The sequence below is a fragment of the Thalassophryne amazonica genome, chromosome 20, assembly GCF_902500255.1.
Source record: "Thalassophryne amazonica chromosome 20, fThaAma1.1, whole genome shotgun sequence".
NCBI lineage: Eukaryota > Metazoa > Chordata > Actinopteri > Batrachoidiformes > Batrachoididae > Thalassophryne > Thalassophryne amazonica.
This window is the reverse complement of record NC_047122.1, coordinates 34,919,899-34,925,816: the sequence shown is the minus strand read 5'-3', so window position 1 is coordinate 34,925,816 and position 5,918 is coordinate 34,919,899. Positions and strand designations below refer to the sequence as shown.

General features: G+C 42.0%; 1 long non-coding RNA gene across 1 annotated transcript; it reads right to left on the bottom strand.

The window, feature by feature from the left end:
- Positions 1-549: 549 nt before the first annotated feature.
- On the bottom strand, positions 550-2,718 carry LOC117501700. The gene is made up of 2 exons (XR_004558068.1): positions 2,594-2,718; positions 550-2,553 (listed from the first exon to the last, which is right to left on the bottom strand). It is a non-coding gene; the product is annotated as an uncharacterized LOC117501700 (long non-coding RNA).
- Between the last annotated feature and the right edge of the window lie 3,200 nt (positions 2,719-5,918).

Genomic DNA, 5,918 nt, shown 5'->3' with positions numbered 1-5,918 from the left:
TCTTCTTAAACCATCATACAAGAAACACGCTATCTACTTCACTACTGGGGACAGTGCTGGATGCTGCTAAGAAGCCTGGAGTGGAAGCAGTCTTCCCTTTGTTAGCCTAACATAGCATAGTGTAGCATGTTATTGATCACAATATGATCATATATCATAACCTGGGATTCCAGTGCACTGAAATTTGCCTGCATTTCTTGTTGTTTAATAACATCAACCTCTTCCATCTGCTCAGTTATTTTGTTGCAGTTCAATCCCGTCACCTGACTGCAATGGTAAATTCAGCCTATTGGCTCCTTTTGAGCTGGTGTACTCTAGAAAGTTGATCTTGATGGGCGTCAGCATGTCAAAAAGACTGTGTGTCATCTGAACACCCACAATTCTTTTCTGTAAATCCAGCATGCAGCAGTGCAAACATAAAACTCAACTTTGATCCATTGTGAATAGTTTAGTGGAGATGTGGATAAAAGAAAAGGCAAGAACATTCCCACCCAAAGCAATGACTCGTTGGAGACTGCTAGCAACAAAGCTACACAGAGACTACTGTTAATTTTTCTATTATCTCCTGTTGTTCATCTTTGAACATTTGTGTAACCATTCAGAATGACTTTTTCTCAATAATTAAAACAGAGGATTGGTCATGATTCCAAGAATGCAGCTAGCAATCTGAATTTGCTGTTGAGATTTTACCTTGACTGATATGAGTTGCTTGATTCATTCCTAAAGAGCGAGATCCTTTGCACTTGCGGTAAACTACGGAAGTCTGTTTATGTCCAAAGTGATGGCATTAGCTTGATGATGTGTAGCGCACATAGTGCTCATCATTTGCCTGCTAATGTAAGGTGCATCTGAATATTCCATTATATAAATAGCAAGGAAACTCTTTTGGTGATCGACGGAGCGGCCACTTTCTGCTGCTGCATGATTGTAGAAACTAGCAACGATGCTGCGCTCTGTGCTGTTGTACACAGTGTAGAACACAGGGTACTGAGTATTATTATTAATAATTTCTTTTGGCAAAACTCATTTTGCTCGGGGGTTATGCCATTTTATGCTGGATGCTCTTCCTGATGCTACTCCAGTTATACAAGGGGAACAGGAATGTGTAGCCTTGAACCTGGGACCCTCTTTTTTGGATGCAGGCATACTAACCGTTTGCGCCATCATGCTGCCTCACTGGCATTATTAAGAATAAGTGTTTATCACATCGTAGTGGTTTGACTCAGCAAATGTCAGGAATTTATTCCAGCTACCTATTCGTGATGGAAAAAGACGAACACCTGTAGGACACACTGACATAAGGAGTTTAAGTTTTTCCTCACTTTTGGTGTTCTGGAATCACTGAAGTCATTTTAGTTCTGAAAAGACTCAAGTATTTGAAGCATTTGCCTTGACTGGGCACATTTTGTCAAATGTCCAGTAGTGTCAGAAAATCACAAAAAAAGTTTATGCAATCATCCATTTAAGATTCAGCCAACTGTAATCCTGTGGAATTAATAATTTATCCATCTAAAATATTGTGGTGTACTAAAGCGAGTATCTCACTAGGCTGCAATTGCTAGCGAAAAATTGAGAACGGCATTCACAGGAGATTTTTCCACAATGCCTCGAAACGTTTGCGAGGGGGTTCTCAGTTACCTCACGTGAGTTTCAGTGCTCCCCCCCCCTCCGCCTTGTCACTGGAATTTTGAACATGTTCAAAGAATTTGTGTAAAAATAAAAATTCTTTCAAAATAGTCAGTCGTTGCAGGCATCTTGAACCCTTTTCAATTTTGCTTCCGAAAAGTGCATGAAATGCGAGAGAACTTTGTGAGGGGTTGGGGTTGGTGACCTATAAAACTAAAGTGTGACTGATTGGAGACAAAAATGAGAATGGGTGAGACAGGCACGAACCACCCTGAGATCCCTGGGAGTGCAACAAAATTGCAAATATAGGTCTGTGTGGTTCAAGTGAAAATTGATGCTAATTTGCATATTTTCTCACAAATTTGTGTCTCCAACTACTCGCCAACAGTTGCAGCCCAGTGAGATACTAGTTTAAATCTCATCTTGTGAAATGGAGCACTGTGAACACTTAAAGGGGGAACACCAACATTTTTCAACCTTTGCTCTATTTTGAGATGGTTTGGTCATTAGACATGTCTGGTAGTGTGGCGAGGATCCTTACAGAAGTAAACATGCACCACAGTCAATGTAAAGAAACTTTTTAAAAGGACAGATAATACAGTTAGCTGCTTACCTCAGCCTCCAGTCCATTCAGTGGTGTTGCTCTCCACCAAGGCATTACAAGTTGATTGTTGATGAAGGGCTCATTCTGTTGGCCAGAGCTCCTCATCTGCAAGTGACTTGTAATGCCTAAGTGGAGAGCAGCACCACCAAATGGACTGGAGGCTAAGGTAAGTGGCAAATAGGGATTCTCTCTTTGCTACCAGACACTTAGAATGACGTTTTTGCTAGTTCATTGGTGACAAGAAGAGATTTAATCTGAGTGATTTTAGCTTACTCTAACGTTATGTAGCTTGTTTACCAGTGTTTGTTCCAGTCAACATTGCACTGATTAAATTCATTGTTGTACAAGTGACTAGATGAACACTAATAAATGAATAAAATAATAATAATAATAATAGAGTACAGGTTAAAAAACAGTCTCCCTTTAAAGGTTCAATCCAGGTTAAACATGAACCTAAAAACATAAACGGTGAATCTTGAGACGTGGTTTTCTCCATCATGTTGAAGAGGTGCTTACTTAACTGCCTTTTGGAAACTCTTCTCCCAGTCCATCCCTGTTCACTGCCGCCTGTGTTCTACCTGACATCAGCCAAGAGGTCCTCTGTGAGCCACTTTTGTCGTTTTTCTGTGCGTGTGTTCGTGGACCTTCTCTGCATTAATTCTCATGCGTCAAGAAAACAGACGTTCAGAGTTACTCTTGCAGCAGCGTGTAAAGAAGATCTGAGGCCCTGGCACATCGAGGCCCTGGCACATCGCTGCGTGCACTCTCAACACAACTGGAGGATCCTCAAAGTGCAGAGGGCAGTGCATCCTTTATAACTGATGCTTCGGTTCACCTTTGATGGGAGCAATCGATTGGCCACACAACCGCAAGGGTGCCACAAGACAGCACAGAATCACCTCACCTCCCCTTCCCAAAAAAATCCCTTTTAATGAAACAACATCCAGATGGAAAACATTCACGAGGAAATGAGCGAGAGTGATTAACCAGCCGTGTCAGGCATGAAAAAAGAGGAAATATTTATTATGACAGCAGAGCGGTTTTTAATTTTGTTTTTTTGGTTTTTTTTTTAGTACACGTTTTTTTTTTTTTTTTCTTTTCTATATTTCAGCGTCATGGAGGACATGATTACACCTCACGCACACACACACACACACACACACTGCTCAGTGCGTGTGATCTTTGAGAACTCTCTGTACATTTGTGGACGTTAGGATTTCACTTGGATTTTAATGAGTTGTTTTTTCTCTCCGATGAAGCTTTCAATAAAAAAATGTGGAAAAAAGCAAACATACCCACAAAAAGCATTTTATTGTTCTCATGCCGAAATGAAAGGGGTCATATTGTGCCAAATATGTTTTTCTGCCTTTACCGGTTAGACACAGCTGAAGTTTCTTGTTAAAAATGTTTCTAAAGTCCCACAATCGCACAGCTTTTCATGTCGGAATTATTCCGTTAGAAGCAAGATGTAGGCCTGAAACGGCATGTTTTTGAGTTTTCTGGCATATGTTACAAAGGTGGGAGGCTGGACTTTTGCATATGGGAGATTTTTGAAGCACGTAATGACCACAGAACGTCGTTTGTCTGCATCATGTGATGAGCAGAGCAGCGCACAGCCGTCCCAGCTCATGTTTAAAATGACTAAAAGCGACTGAATCTGGTGTCGCAGATTGAACGGCCTGCCCCTAAAAATCAGTCCGCCTTTTCCATCTGCACATGCATCATTTCAGACCACAGCAGCACGTCTGAGATGGAGTCTCTTCACTCAAAGCAATCAAATGGATTACTGGGATTATTAATCATCAGATGATAAAGGTAAAACCTCTTAAATCATTCTAAAGTCACTTTTAAGCAGAAACGAGGCGAAATTCCGTGACCCTTTGAAATGTCCGATGTGCAGTGAACGTATCAGCAGCAGCTCTTTTAGCCGCTGCACTCTGATCGCTTCCGCCGCCTTTTATGATGAAATAATGCTGAATTTATGTGGAAACGATTGTCGTACAAAAGCTTCAGTTATGTCGCTGAGATAGATGATGACTGGAGTGCAGTTTGAAGCAGAAACAAGGTGTTAATTCGTGAACTGCATCATCGGGGGGACCGATTTTTAGGGGGAGCATTCGGTCAGCTACACGGTACTAATTTAGACAATATTTAGGTTTATAAGTATTTGGACAGTGATGTCGTTTTTGTAATTTTCAGTCTGTCGATCATCAGAATGAAGTTAAAATGAGGTGATCAACCTGACATTTTACACACAGTCCTTCCATTTTCAGAGGCCTTAAGCAATTGGAGGAACAAAAGGATTATTGTGAATACAAATCCTCACTTCTCCAACCGCTTTATTGATTAATTGATTTGTTTTTTGGACATGCCAGGGGATGGATGAAATTTTTAGAACTGGTGACTGTGAGTTGGACTCATTTTCGTGATTCATTAAGAAATATAAGCACCATGGTAAGGCTGTCTGAGTCAGTCACTTATCAAAAATATAGTGAATGTGCAAGAAGGAGACTAGTGAGGGAAGCCACCAAGACACGCATGACATCTTTGAAGGAGTTCTAGCAAGTCTTGAAAACAATTTAAGGGGTTCAATATATCTGTATATATACTAGCAAAAGCACTAGTACAAGAACTGCCTTAATTCTTCTTGGCATAGATTCAACAAGGTGTTGGAAAAAATCCTCAGAGATGTTGGTCCTTACTGACTGGATAGCATCACGCAGTCACCCATTCAACCAGTCTGCCCAACCAGTTGTTCTCTGACATCAACAAAGCATTTTTGTCCACACAACTGCCGCTCACTGGATATCTTCTCTTGTTTGGACCATTCTCTGTAAACCCTAGAGATGGTTGTGCATGAAAATCCCAGATGGTCAGCAGTTTCTGAAATACTCAGACCAGCCTGTCTAGCACCAACAACCATGCCACATTCAAAGTCAGTTAAATCCTCTTTCTTTATGTAGCGGGATGAAACTCCCGGGTCCCAATTGAAAAGACGTTCCCGCTAGCTTGGCTAACGGGGAGTTCCCCTTTGGCTGACCTGGTAGAGGAACGGTCTTTTGTGCGAGCCGTGTGGGTTCGATCCCCCACTGTCGTCCCGGCCACGAAGGTCCTGCTGCTTCAATCTGGCATCACGAACAGGATGTGGATAACAGAGTATGCTAACATGCACCTGTGACTTCGGGACGAAGTCAAAAATGGTGGGGAGATGTGTAGCGGGATGAAAGTCCTGGGTCCCAATTGAAAAGACGTTCCCGCTAGCTTGGCTAACGGGGAGTTCCCCTTTGGCTAACCTGGTAGAGGAACTGTCTTTTGTGCGAGCCGCGTGGGTTCAATCCCCCACCGTCGTCCCGGCCACGAAGGTCCTGCTGCTTCATTTACCATTCTGATGCTCAGTTTTAAACTTCTGCAAGTCGTCTTCACCACGTCTAGATACCTAAATACACTGAGTTGCTGCTGTGTTATTCAATTTCAATTTACTTTCATTTATACTGTGCCAAATCACAACAGAGTTGCCTCAAGGTGCTTCACACAAGTAAGGTCTAACCTTACCAACCCCCAGAGCAAGCACACAGGTGACAGTGGGAAGGAAAAACTCCCTCTGAGGAAGAAACCTCAAAGACTCACTGCTTGGGCCATGCTACAGACACAAATTACAAAATGATTTTCAAAATGAATACAGGAAATA